Consider the following 15,293-nt stretch of genomic DNA (forward strand, 5'->3'; position numbering starts at 1 on the left):
CCCTTCTTTGAACTTTTTAGGTGTCATCCATCAGTACCACCTCATGGGGATCCCACACCACACAGCAATACTCCAGAATATGGCGGACAAGCGTGGTGTAAGCAATCTCTTTAGTTGACTTGTTGCACCCTCTAAGTGTTCTGCCAATGAATCGCAGTCTTTGGTTTGCTGTACCCACAACATTGTCAATGTGATCATTCCAATTTAGTTTATTTGTAATTGTTATCCCTACATTTTTAGTTGAATTTACAGCCTTCAGGTCTGTGTGACTTATCGCGTAGTCGAAATTTAGTGGATTTCTTTTAGTACTCATAAGAACATCTTCACACTTTTGTTTATTCAGGGTCAATTGCCATTTTCCACACCACACATATATCTTATCTAAATCATTTTAAAATTCGGTTTGGTCATCTGATGACATTACAAGACGATAAATGACAGCATCATCTGCAAAGATCCTAAGACGGCTACTCAGTTTTTCGCCTATGTCGTTAATATTGATCAGGAACAATAAAGAGCCTATAACACTTCCTTGTTGGACGCCAGATATTACTTCTGTTACTCGATGTCTTTCCGTCTGTTACTACGAACTGTGATCTTTCTTACAGGAAATCACGAATCCAGTAGCACAACTCAGGCGATATTCCATAGGCACGCAGTTTGGTTGGAAGAAGCTTGTGAGGAACGGTGTCGAAAGCCTTCTGGAAATCTAAAAATAGGAATCCCCCGTCGATAGCACTTATTACTTCGTGAGTAAAAAGAGTTAGTTGTGTTTTAAAATAATGATATTTTCTGAGTCCGTGCTGATTATGTGTCAATAAATCGTTTTCTTCTCGGTGCTTCATAATGTTCGGATGTACCGGTTGGTCACATAGGCGCTGCAAAAACTCATGCTAGTTTCCAGGACAGCAGGTCGGCTGCAGATATGTGTGTAAAAGAAAATTTAAAGTATACATACAGGGCGACTAACATAAAATTAGCACCGATAATATTGCGGAGATGGAGAGTGCTGTTGATGCGCAGTTATCACAGAACGTGCAGGTAGTCAGGGGCCCGTATTGTTGGCCAATAAACAGTTTGTAATAATATTTATAAAGTGTATTTTTTGTGAAAAAGTACACATTTTGAATGCAATAATGCTTATTGACATTAAGAAAATAAAAATAGCGTAAATTATAATGTTAGTTGGTTTGTTGCAGGATTATAGGGAAAGCTGCTTACAGTATAAATACTTTGGAAAGTTGCCACACTGTCACTTGTACAATACCTGTGGTAGTACACACTGAGGGACAACACAAATGCATGCACTAGGTATGTGGGTTCTGGGCAGTAACGAGGTAACTGACCATCACAGGTTGTGTTCAAAATGACCACCAGCAGTGGCAGCACACGTTCCCTATCTGGTATGGAGCGACTGCTGCACACAAGCTAGCATTTCGCCGAACATCTCCGAGCAGGCTGCAGCTATGCGTCGTTGCGTATCATCGGGTGTAGTTGGTATGTCCTTGCAGACAGCGTCTTTCAGTTTTCCCCACAGAAAAAGTCAACAAGCATCAAATATGGAAAATGGGGCAGCTAACGTACTGGTCCTCTGCATCCAATCTAACGTTTTGGAAACAATTTGTGAAGACGCGCTGTAATAATCCACGCACTATGTACTGGACAGCGGTCATATTGGTAACACAGGTTTCTCCGTGTGTGCAGAGGAAATCCTTCTAGTATCTGTGGGAGATGGTTTGCTAGGAGGCTGTGATAGGTGTGCGCATTCAGTGTTCTACCCATGAAACGCATGCCTATGATCTGATGGTTTACCATCCCACAGCAAATGTTTACACTCCATGGGCGCTGATGTTCCACCTGAGGCAGCCAATGGGGATTGTCAACATACCAATAGTGCACGTTCTGGGGAAATACCTGGCTTCACTACTAAACAAGACACATGAAACATCTGGAGTACTAGTCTTAATGCCCATCTACAGAGGTTAACACTATTCTTATAATTGTTTCCATGGAGCTCTTGATTCAGGTAGACGTAATAGGGATGGAATTTAGGCTGATGGACTATGCGTAAGACACTTGCCTGACCCATGCCACTCCCACAAGCGATTGCACAGGAGGTAATGTGTTGATCAACTGCAACAACAGCAAGAAAATTAATAACCCCCATTTGTCATAACTTGTTTCATTCTGTTATGTTTCCTACTTGTTACACTATCACTTTAACACAACTGATTGAGAAGATGGCAGAGATTGGGAACCTGCCGCATGCACTGTAGAAGAACGAACTGCATTCGTCCTACACTCTCCATGCACCATGAACATGTCTGCTTCTTCTGCAGTGATAAATTCCATTGTACACACATGAGCTACTGCTTAGACTGTCACATAGTAACTGATAGCAGTGCACTCCAGGAACACACAAGCACACTGTAAACCAACATAACAACATCGATCTAACAACTACACAGGTTGAATGGCACAAAGAAGTGTCAATGTGGAAACTTTTCACAGTGTGATATCCCATAACTGGCTCGCACTAGACTTCTGCAGCATACAGCACTGAAATTCTAGTTTACCCTATATTTAGTTTGTTACTGGCAGTAAGGTTTGTTTCATTTGAAAAAGTGCAGATACGGAAAATATACTTTCTAAGTGTTGTTGCAATCTGTGTACTGGCTAACAGTACGAGACCCTGGCTTCCAATTCATTCTGTGAAAACTGCACGTCAATACCACTTCCCATTTCCATAATATTTGCAGTGCAAGTTTTAGATGGTTCACCCTGCAGTCGCCTTACAGAGCACCACAACATACAAATCAAGAGAAGAACCTAGTTTCAAGCCCCTGACATGTACGCCACCCAGTATTATAGGTGTGTTGTGGGAGTATTATCAGCTCGTTTTGTCATCACATTTAGTAGGGGCTACATGTCTGGGCGGGTATGGTTGGGTGGAGATTGAAATACATAGAGGTGCTAGAGAGAGGGGCAGATGGTGGTGGATGGGGATAAAGAGGGATGGAAAGAGAGATGGAGCACCAAGAGATGAATAATGAGAGCTTTATAGCGTTAACTCACGAATCCAGAAACGTAATTTTATTAGAAGTTGGTTGTGAGGAACGGTGTCAAAAGCTATGTGTAGGTCTAGAATTATGGAATCAACTACAGGTCCTCTGTCGATAGCAGTAATTACTTTGTGTGGACCAAAAGCCAGTAGGGTTCCATAAGAAGGATATTTTCTGAGTCAGTGCGGTCCATGTGCCAATGATTTAAAGTATAAAGTTGGAACAGCCTGTATGTTCCAAAATCTTACTGACTATAATGTTTGTGATATGGGCATAAAGTTTAGAAGACTAGTTGTATGTCACTGCTCCCACAGTTTCAGTTGCAAACGTATATGGCACATATATTGTATACATCTCTGCCTGCACACTGTCTTCATCCATCTCCTCCTCACCCCTCTGTCAGTCCGTCTCGTCATATGCCCTCATCAATTTCCATCTTACTGCTACTCATCTACACTATCCATCTGGCTCCTGCATCCCCCCTCTCAGTTCACCTCATTCTCCCTCTACCTCTGATTATCTCCTCCACATTCTCTCTACATCTCCTCCTCCCCTCTCTCACTTCCATCTTCTCCACCCTCTTTCTCCATTTTCTCCTTCCCCTTTTGTCACTGTCCATATCCTCCTCCCCACTTTGTCGATAGCCTCTCCTCACTCTCCCTGTCCATCTCTTTCTGCCCCAATCTGTTATTCCATCTAAATCTGCCCCCTCTCTATATACATTTCCTCTTGCACCCTCTCCCTTCGCATCCCCATCCTTCCCTAACCATCTCCTCCTAGCCTCTTTCTCTTATCCATCTCCTTCTGCCACCATTTCTCTTTCCATTATCTCCTACACCTCTTTACCTTTCTGTCCTCATCTCCCTCTTCTCCAAACCCATCTCTTCTTCGCTGGCCATTGTGGATGAGTGGTTCTAGGTGCTTCAGTCCGGAACCACGCTGCTGCTACGGTCTCAGATTCAAATCCTGCCTTGGCCATGGATGTGAGTGATGTCTGTAGTTTAGTTAGGTTTAAGTAGTTCTAAGTCTACCGGACTGATGACCTCAGATGCTTGGAGCCATTTTTAAGCATCTCTTCTTCCCCATCGTTGTTCCTCTCCTCCTGTCCAACTCTCTCACCCATCTGCTTCTATCCCCCACTCATCTTCCCCAGTCCCCTCTTCTCAATCATCTTTTACTCCCAGTCACTCAGTTTTCATCTCCTCCCACTCCAATCTCTCTTTATATTTTCTCCTTCCCCATCTCTCTTGGTCCATCACCTCCTATCATCTCACCCTGCCTCCACATACCCTGTCCATCATTTCCTGCTCCCTCCCTCAGTCCACCCCCTCCTCTATCCATCTCAACATTCCCCAACCATGCCCACCCACATATGTAGCCCCCACTAAACAAGTGGATAAGGTAATGTGGAGTACAGCTTACATATCAGGGGCTTGAAACCAATCACTGTCCCTGACACATATGTTGTCATGCAAAGAAAATCGATAAACCATGTCGTTTCTACTTGAAACCAACACACTGTCGTTCAGTACAGCCTACCCACAGTAAAACCATTTCGTACTCTCGATTAGTAGGCTTCACAGTAATTCAGATTCCTAAGGCCAGCCACTACATATGCCTATTATATGGAGCAGCCAATATGGCATGGGCTGACAAAATACGATTTTGTCCATATTCCCACTCCTATCGAGCTGGAAGGCTACAAGACAAGCAGTGATGATGCTCATTCAGGGATGTAGTTTGTTGGGCATATTTCGGTGAATTGTGCCCAGGACTTTAATGGGAGATCATAGGCATACACTATGTGAACAAAATTATCCGGACACCCCGATTAACATGTTTTTCATATTAGGTGCAGTGTTCTGCTACCTACTGTCAGGTACTCCATATGACCGACTCTGTAGTCATTAGTCACCGTGAGATAGCAGAATGGGGCGCTTTGCGAAACTCACAATGTGGCCAGGTCATTGGGTGTCACTTGTGTCATACGTCCGCACACGAGATTGCCACAATCCTAAATATCACTAGGTCCACTGTTTCCAATGTGATACAGCACAAAAGCGTACAGGCTGACAACGTCTGTTGACTGACAGTTGAATAAACAGACATCTACCCAGACCATCATACAGGAATTCCAAACTGCAATACAATCCACAGCAAGTACTTTGGCTTAAGTTGACTGTGAGAAAACTTAGGTTTCGCGGTCGAGCGGCTGCTCATAAACCAAATATTACGATGGTAAATGCCAAACGACGCCTCGCTTGGTGTAAGGAGTGTAAACGTTGGAGGATTGAACAGTGGAAAAACTTTGTCTGGAGTGACGACTCACAGTAGACAATGTGGAGATCCGATGGCAGGGTGTGGGTATGGCGAATTCCCAATGAACGTCATCAGCGTAGGTGGTGTTATGGTGTGGTCGTGTTTTTCGTGGAGAGCGTAACGCTGGAAATGCATATCCTCCTATTTCCATCTATTGTACTATAATTTTTTTTCCTTGTTTTGTTACCTCAAAATATGACATTTCTGTGTCTTTATATATTGTAATTGTTTTACTATTTGTATATATATATATATATATATATTTATGCATTTATGTCGATGTATAATTGGTTTGTTTTGTAAATATTATTTGTATTTTTACGCTGGGTCTTGCCTAGGGAAAACTATGCTATCGATCGAATACCTCGATAGGTTGTGTGGAGAACCAAAGTGTTTAGAATCTTTGGTAGTGTGAATTCGGCCGCGTGGAGCACGGGCAGAGGAGATTGTCTGGGGTAGGGCGGTGGAGCAGGTGTGTTGAGTGACGCTCCCGCGAGTTGCCGCGCTTTCGGGGTTTGACAGCATGTAATTGCGCTCGACTTGCTGTGATAGTTTCTGACACGGAGTCGCGGACGGGATGCAATAGCTGGCGCACTTCAAGAGCCCGTTTCGCCTGGTGACAGTGTCGAGAAGGAGGCGCGCCAACATCCAGCTTCTGCAACAGCGACGGCCGACAATGAGTGACGGTCGCCACCTCCTCGACCGACGACTTCAGACCTTCAATCAACCAACAAGGAAGACTGAAAGCACGTAAAGTTTTAGAACTGTATGGCAGACCTCAACTTTTAAAACTGTTGCATCACAAAAATACAGCAACTTAGCATGAACCTTTGTTGCTCATTGTCCCAATTGCATTACCAAGTAGGGTCCCTTCCTTTTCTGGAATGACCCCGAGTGTCGTTGAAATTCATACGCCAGCATTAAAGTAATATGAATCCGATACACTGCTTTAATTTCAAAGTTCAGTTAAAGTATTCATAGCTGGCTACAATATTTAGATTACACAAGCAGAAATGAAAAGTGCGAGTTTTGTTACCATAATAATCACGGCAGTGGTAGAGGCCATGGTAACAACAACGGGCTCCACAGGAACCACAACAACGATAACTATGGGAATAATGCATACCGCAATCTTGGCAGCAATAACAATAGTGGTTCGAGCCGTAATGACAATCGGTACAATGCAAATAATAACAGGAATGACCGAAACCAGTATCATACTAGCTTGATACGGGCTTCGCAGAATAGTAATAACGCCAGAGGATGTGATCAGCCGCCTCAGCAGCATCCGGGGAGCGTACCTGCTGGGACGAGACAGGGAAACCATTAGCCGCGCCGGTGAGGGGCCGACAGGGCGTGGAGAAATTTTGGCGGCCCAATAACTGTAAAAAACCGAGGTGTCGTCGTTATGAAAATTACGTATGGAATATTCAACGGCGGGAGAGTGTGCCAGTGTTAAGAGAAAGGAGTGCGCCCACAAGTAGTAGATCAGCTGTAGACACTGCAGTAGAAAATACATTCACTGTCAGTAAGAAGAATTTAAGAAGTGTTCCGGAAATCGATTATAAAGTGGCAGCTGTAACACCCACAGCGGAAATGGAGATTGAGTTTAAGAATGATTCGCAATTGTTGAGAGTAGATCAGATGTCGGATAACACGTCCGTCATCGAGCGAGGGGATGCAGAGAGGGATGAGGTCTGGTTAAGGCAGTTCGGTCGCTTATACGACGAACTAAGAGATTATAGGGGCCTGTACGGGAGTAGTGTTTATGGGGTGTGCGGACAGGATTTGCCGCGTATCGTCTCGCAGGAAAGTAGTGTTTGTAAAGTGATAGAAAGTTCTGGCCCTAACCGGCAGACCTTACCAGAAACAGTATATGTTAATGGGGAGCACGAGCAAGATTCCTCATGTTTCGTCCCGCAGGAATTGGATGCTGAAGTAGTAACGGAAAGTTCTGGCCCTAACCGGCAGACCTTACCGAAAGTTATAGTGGTAGAAGTAGCCGACCCATCCGACGCAAAACTCCAGTTTAAACATTGCGAAAGTATTAAGGAGAAAGATTACGAGAATTTTAGTGATAACCGGACACGATTGGTAGAAAAGCACGTAGATTACAGCGTGTATGAGCTTAGAGCTGACGTTATACGGTCGGACGATAGCAGTGTGGGTTGCCCAGATCCAGAGGAAGTAATTGCAGATACTACTGGGCACATTCCCCCAGGTAGATTGGCAGATGAGATCAATCTGACAAAAGAGGAATCAACAAAGGTGACAATTAGTGAATTGATAGCAAAGCAACACTCACTAGTTGACGAGTTACAGGAAAAGGTTTCGGTATTGGAGGCGAAGTTGCAGACTAAGCCTCAGGACAAAAGTGTTGAAATTAAAACTGTATGTGAACAGAGGCTGAAAAAGCCGCCAGATAAGCCGGATTTAGGATCAAAGCCGGATGGTTTTTTTCTGGAATGACCTGGATATAGGATTTATTGTGGGAAAATAAAGAAACAGTCGAGGACAAGTGTAGACAGATAGTAGTGTCTGTTAATATGCACGACCTACAACAAAACGTGTTGATTGACACCGGTGCAGAATTGAGTACTGTATCTGGGAAAATATGTCAGTTACTGAAAGACAGACCTGGTATCGTAGTTATGGCAGTAACAGGAGTGAAAATTATCGGTGCTACTGGGAAGGCCAGTAAACCGATCACAAAACAGATTTTTGTCAACTTCGAAATATGTCGGTCACGATTTGAACGAGAGTTTGTCGTCGTGCCAGACTTAACCACGGAGGTAATTATCGGATTAGATTGGTTATTAAAGTACCATGCAGTGATTAATTGCGAAAGCAAAACTTTGACATGTACGTCACAAGATAAAACAATAGTAGTTAGTTTTGACGAGGCAGGAGATGGTGTGCATAGGCAATACCAGCTTATGCACATTGTTAACTGGCCGGATGCCATTGACGTAGGCATGGATTTGAACTACTGTAACGTGAGGAATCTCGGCAGTGACAATAGTGTAGAAAGTGAACTGGAAAGCATTGTAGACGGTGTCTCAAACATAACACACGAACAAAGACGAGGCCTGTATGAAGTAATAATGAGGAATAAGAGTGTGTTTTCAGACAAACCGGGACTTGTGGAAGAGATAATCAAATTCCCTTCACGTATTGACATTAATATTGGTGCGAAAAGAGATCGTTTGCGAGATATAATGAAGCTAAAAGCCGATGCTCGCATACTCCGTCATGATGCTAAAGCGCGTTTTGCTAAGTTTGCAATCGGAGACTTAGTACTTGTAAAAGCTCATGAGAAATCGAGCGAGATAGACAATGAAATCTCTAAATTTAAGTTTGTTTATAATGCACCATATAAAGCCATTGGTATACCTCACACAAATGCTTATTGCTTAAAGTATCCAAGCTCTGGAAAACTGTTAGGTATACGGAACATTGTAGACTTGAAATTGTACCAACCTAGGATTGATTAATACCACAGAATGGGTAATTTGTACAGTATTTAAATATAGAGTGTAAGATTTAAGCGATTTGCTAGATTGCCATGCTTTTGCCTGACCAAGAGGACATTAAAGAAGTTGTAATTAATAAGTAATTAATTTTTACTAAATGATTTAAGAGTAACTGATTAGTAATTATCTGAAAAATCCAAGCTGCTAGTTAAAGTTTTCAGCTGAGTCACAGTAGATTAAGGAATATAAATATGCTTTTGTAACTAGCTGTCAGATTTCGTGAATGTGTGTTTTACTAGTCATTGCCGATGTACTTAGACGCTGTTTTAAGTTTCAGGCTAGTACATGCATGTGATGATGGACAGTGTTGAGTTATCCACTGTGATAGTATTAAGGGACTCCTTGAGATTACTCGGGAGTGAGTTTTTCCTTAAGAATTCAGTGAAACGGACGTTCTGGAAATGCCGTTACACAGGCAGGTGAGATCAAGCGTGCCGCACAGGCGGGCGCAACAGTACTGATGAGGCGGAGCCGCTGTCGGCTCTTGTGCCGCTCTCGGCTCTTGTACCGCTGTCGGTATTCTTTGTACTTGCGAGTACGGAAGGCGGAGCTGTTTTTCTTCCCGGACAGCTGATGTGAAAGAATTTTGCTGTCAGTATTTATGTTTTTTTCGATCTGCTGTATATTATTTTCTTGTTTAGCGTTAATCGGACTCTCATTACGAGAATATTAATTATGAAAAGGTTACATAAAATTGTGTATTCTATGTAATTAATTGTTAATTTGCGTATTTTGATATACCTGTTTTTTATGACCATGTACTCTGATTAATTTTGTAAATAGCATTCCATTTCTTGATACTGCTAGGAATTTTGATTTTTTGAATAGCTAAACCATTTTCTATGTTTTCTATGAATATTAATATGTTGTCAACCTGTTTTATTTTGTGCAAGATGACAGAGTGGAATAAGATTAGGAGTGTCTCCACTCAATTATTATCGTCTAAAGATTGGTTCATGGATAATTAGCCTAATGCTAAATTTTCTTGATATTTTGAACATATGCATTTCCGTTGCTTTTGTACCTTTTTGGGACATTTTCTGAGTCTGTTTCGGTTACACAAACATCCTCAGACAATGTGGGGCACGTGTAACGCCGGAAATGCATATCCTCCTACTTCCATCTATTGTACTATAATTTTTTTTCCTTGTTTTGTTACCTCAAGATATGACATTTCTGTATCTTTATATATTGTAATATATATTGTAATATATATACATATATATATATGCATTTATGTCGATGTATAATTGGTTTGTTTTGTAAATATTATTTGTATTTTTACGCTGGGTCTTGCCTAGGGAAAACTATGCAATCGATCGAATACATCGATAGGTCGTGTGGAGAACCAAAGTGTTTAGGATCTTTGGTAGTGTTAACTCGTCCGCATGGAGCGCGGGCAGAGGAGATTGGCTGGGGTAGGGCGGCGGAACAGGTGTGCTGAGTGACGCTCCCGCGAGTTGCCGCGCTTTCGGGGTGTGACAGCATGTAATTGCGCTAGACTTCCTGTGATAGTTTCTGACACGGTGTCGCGGACGGGAAGCATTAGCTGGCGCATTTCAAGAGCCCGTTTCGCCTGGTGACCGTGTCGAGAAGGAGGCGCGCCAACATCCAGCTTCTGCAACAGCGACAGCCGACAATGAGTGACTGTCGCCACCTCCTCGACCGACGACTTCAGACCTTCAATCAACCAGCAGGGAAGACTGAAAGCACGTAAAGTTTTAGAACTGTATGGCAGACCTCAGCTTTTAAAACTGTTGCATCACAAAAATACAGCAACTTAGCATGAACCTTTGTTGCTCATTGTCCCAATTGCATTACCAAGTAGGGTCCCTTACTTTTCTGGAATGAACCCGAGTGTCATTGAAATTCATACGCCAGCATTAAAGTAATATGAATCCAATACACTGCTTTAATTTCAAAGTTCAGTTAAAGTATTCATAGCTGGCTACAATATTTAGATTACACAATGTTACCATATTTTAGCTTACCTGTGACTGCAGCTCAGCTTGGTACGTACTACATTTTACTATTGCTAATTGTTCAGAATCATTTATTTCGAGTTCAAAGTTAAATCTCTTATTTCTAAATTGCGTAGATTCAAGTAGCTTTTGAAATGATGGTTGAGGTAGCCCAAGATTAACCTTATTTTACTGAATTTCGTAGTGCTTCAGAAACAAATCTCACTATTAATTTCAGTCACTAAATTAACTTTCAATTTTCCGGTTTTATTAATTCTTTTGCTAAATTAAGTCAGAGTGTAGGGAAATTTATTACTTCTGACAAACATTCAGTTTTCACACAACACATGCCAACCTTAAGTTACCACGCTTTTAGTGCTAATTACATGTGCAATAACCTTTCTTTTTCACTTATTATAGTAGTTGTCCATAGGACTGGCGACCGTAATATTCCCCAAATCTCAAATATCTAATTAACGCCTATTAATTGTTAACGTGACGACCGCACAATAACTTTCTTTATTAATTTTACCCTTTTCTCAAAATTAATTTCCATCAATTTCATTTGCAATTTTCCTTTCATTTAGATGTAACCCTTTCCTCCCTCTTTACCGACAGATTAACTTCAGTGGCGATTGCTTTTCCCAAATTTCCATTAAGTACATGCGGTTTAATTTTTCACTGTCTTTAAGGTCGATAAGTGAGGGGGAGGTTGTCTTGCGTGGCACTATCACAGCACAGGCCTAAACTGATGTTTTAAGCACCTTCGTGGTTCTCAATGTCAAAGAGCAATTAGGGAATGGTGATTGCATCTTTTAATAAGATGGAGCACTTGTTCATAATGCACTGCCATTGGCGGAGGGGTTACACGACAATAACATCCCTGTAAAGGACTGGCCTGCACAGAGTCCTGACCTGAATCCTATAGGACACTTTAGCTATGTTTTGGAATGCCGTGCCAGGCCTCACCGACTGACATCGATAACTCTCCTCAGTGCATCACTCCGTGAAGAATGGGCAGCCATTCACCAAGAAACCTTCCAGCGCTTGATTGAACTTATGCCTGCGAGAGTGGATGCTGTCATCAAGGCTAATGGTGGGCCAACCCATATTGAGTTCCAGCATTACCGATGGAGGGCGCCACGAACTTGTACGTAATTTTCAGGCAGGTGTCCGGATATTTTTAAACACAGTTTACGTTATGCACAGCATAATGTCTTCAATATCGCGAATGCCACTTTTACTGCAGTGCATAACATCTTTGCAGAGAAGTCTGGTGCGCTCTCCCGAGTCCATTAGGCATCTACGCGGGGCAAAACCTTCGTCAGATGAAGCAGGTATCCTGGCGAGTAGAGGTGCAACGTCAGAAACTGGTAGCACATACCCGGGGCCTTTGATGTGAACCCTCCTCCCGCACCGCTGTCAAGCTTTAATGTTGTCCGACGTTCGAAAACAAAACTAAAGAGGTTGCATGTTGGGTCAGTTATCAATCCTGAGAGTCTCAAGCTGGGCCACATCGCAAATACATCTTCCATACAGGGTGATTCACGAATATATGTAAATATTTTAATATGTTGTTCTACATGTAAAAATAAAGAAAAAAAGGTCATATAAACATAGGTCCGCAAATGTTCAGTTACGGCGTTACGGGTAATAAAAGGTTTTACCTGAAATTTAGCAACTTCGCTAATAAGAATAATATTGCACAACTTTAGGAGGTTAAAGTAAAGCACGATTTCCATTTATTTTGTTATTACTGGTGTGTTGAATCTAATAAAACGTGTCCCAGACGTGTATCTGCAGTGGATCGTCCAGAGAATGATAGGTTGTTATACAAGTAAATTTGTTTACTTTTCATTAAGAATGTAGAAACTCTTATGTCATCGTTGGCTACCTTTAGTGAGTTGTTTCAGTCGTTCCACAACCTTGATAAGAGTTAGTTATCTGTATTGTTCAGTGAAAGAAGACAATAAGAACAGTGTATTTAAGTAAAACTACATAGTATCTGTTGTAGTTTGTAGATTATTTATGAAATAGGGATGCCTTTCAAATTTACGACGTAGAAACACGCTGATATGGTGTTTATTTATGGAAAATCTGATGGCAATGCTACGGCTGAAATTAACGAATATCGCATTCATTATTGAACTTGAAGGATTCCGAATGGACGAATGTTCCGGGAGACAGGTTCTCTACCTAGCGTTGATAATCATTACGAGAGCTCGATACGTGAAGACGATGATGAGGATATTATGGATGCTTTTCAACGTAGCCTGGGCACAGTACACGGCGTATCTCGCAACGATTAGGCATTTCACAGTGTAAGGTATGGCGCGCACTGAAGTAGAATAATGTGTGTCTCTGCCGTAAACAAAAAGTGCATCACTTTTCCGGGAGATCCTGCCCTCCGCTTGGAGTTGTGCAGCTGGTTAAAAACTAATCGACAGTTACACAAATACGTTTTGTTTCTTGATGAGGCACAGTTTACTCGAGATGGTATAAACAATTTTTTCAGCGAGCACGTATGGTCTGAAGCAAACCCACAAGCAACAGTGCAACGCAATTTTTCAGCAGCGATTTAGCATAAATGTGTGGTCTCGTACAGTCAACACACACTTTATTGGACCATTCATTTTCCCAGGACGTCTAACTGGCGAGTCGTACTTACAATTCCCTCAAGAAGAAATGCCCCACTTGACCGAAGATATTCCGCATGCTACGCGATTGCAAATGTATTTTCAACATGACGGCGTGCCTCCACATTTTACCGACGCAGTTACTGCACAATTAAATGAACATTCATCCCAGAGCTGGATTACTCGTGGTGCTACACGTCTGTGGCCACCCAGATTTCCCTATTTAACACCAATGGATTTTTGTGTATGGGGATGGGTGAAGACATGGATTATAAGGACAATGTCAATACACGTGAGGTGTTACTTGGTCGCATTATGAATGCAATAGACGAAATTAAGAACAACCCTGTGAAACTGAAACGAGCAACAAAATCTGTTCATACACGTGCAGCTAAATGCACTGAGCTCGGTGGAGACGTTTTTGAACACATATTGTGATTTTTATTGTATTGCGAAATTGTATGTACTTTGTACAAGTTTCTTAACAGTGAGCTTTGTCTTTTTTCCGGTTTAACACCAATTCACGTGTGCTGTGGTATAAATAAAAGCAGATTATGTGACACATAGATACAGTTGCAGTTAACGCTTTTACCACAATTTTTCCAAAATTAAATTTTCTACAACTTCTATTGAAAACTTTCTGCAATTGTCTGGAATTTAAAAAAAAAAAACAAATTGGGCCAAGTAGTTAAAAAATTTAAAATTTTACGAAATTACGCCTTTACTTCTCTGGATATTCTGGAAAACTATTGCAGATACACGCCTGGGACACGTTTTATTAGATTCATCAGACCAATAACAACAAAATAAATGGGAATCGTGCTTTATTTTAACTTCATACAGTTTTGCGATATCTTCATATTTGCAAAGTTGCTAAATTTCAGGCAAAAGTTTTACTAGCCGTAACTCCGAAACCAAACATTTTCATGTCTTTGTGAATCACCCTGTGTATTAGGACTGTACGACAGTATTCCAGCAGATCTTTACTGCTTCTACTGTCGGAACTGACAAGTTTGCATCGAAAGTAGCATGCGCTCGGGAACCTGTTTCTGCAGCCCACAACATGTAACAATAGTTAGTGTGGCCAGTGGCGCCGTTACGTAGACTGTGCCGTAGCAGTGAGTAGCTGCCGAAATGAGCAGATGACGTGTACCGATACCGGAATGCATATCAAGAGCTATTGCGCCAGAGGTGGTAGCAACATTTGAGAAAATTGCATTAAAACTCGGTACCACCTCTAGCTACTCTCGTTTTCATAGATACCGATTTTAAGGAGGATACCATTGAGAACAGAAGACCGTCAAGTCGAGGAAAGTGATACGCTCAGCACACCGCACAGTGGTGGAAGAAACACATAGAGACTTACCAGATGTGTGAGTTCTGCTCTGTGCCGCTGCAGCCAGTGTAGTGGGCTGTCGTGAAGACAGCCTTTTATCCATTTCTTGGCCACTGCTGGACTGGGTTGACACATCCCACCTACTCTGTCCGCAGCCTGCCCTCTGCTCCAGAAACCCCCGCCTCTCACCCCCACCCACTCCCCCTCAAGCGTCGTCAAACTTTCCTGACGTCCGACACTGGAAGTATTCTTGCGCAACGCCTCGCAGCACTGACCTCAAGGGCACGAGATAATTATGGGAACCGCTCTGCTGCTCATTCTGACCTCGCGGCATCTTCCAAAACGACTCCGTGATAGCCAGGTACCTGCTCACCGCAGGGTGCTCACATCAGAGCCCGTTCCAGTCCGTCCCCTGAGAAGCACGTCCTGAAGATGCAATGGTTCAA

The 15,293-nt window shown here is 42.4% G+C and overlaps 1 protein-coding gene across 1 annotated transcript in view; it reads right to left on the reverse strand.

The window, feature by feature from the left end:
• LOC126108750 (ankyrin-3-like) overlaps nucleotides 1-14,946 on the reverse strand; it is a 67,211-nt gene extending 52,265 nt beyond the window's left edge. Inside the window, exon 1 of the mRNA XM_049914094.1 lies at nucleotides 14,878-14,946. The gene's annotated coding sequence lies outside the window, so the exon portion shown is untranslated. The remainder of the gene's footprint in view (nucleotides 1-14,877) is intronic.
• Nucleotides 14,947-15,293: the final 347 nt, after the last annotated feature.

This window comes from Schistocerca cancellata, chromosome 11 (genome assembly GCF_023864275.1).
Source record: "Schistocerca cancellata isolate TAMUIC-IGC-003103 chromosome 11, iqSchCanc2.1, whole genome shotgun sequence".
In the NCBI taxonomy this organism is placed as follows: Eukaryota; Metazoa; Arthropoda; class Insecta; order Orthoptera; family Acrididae; genus Schistocerca; species Schistocerca cancellata.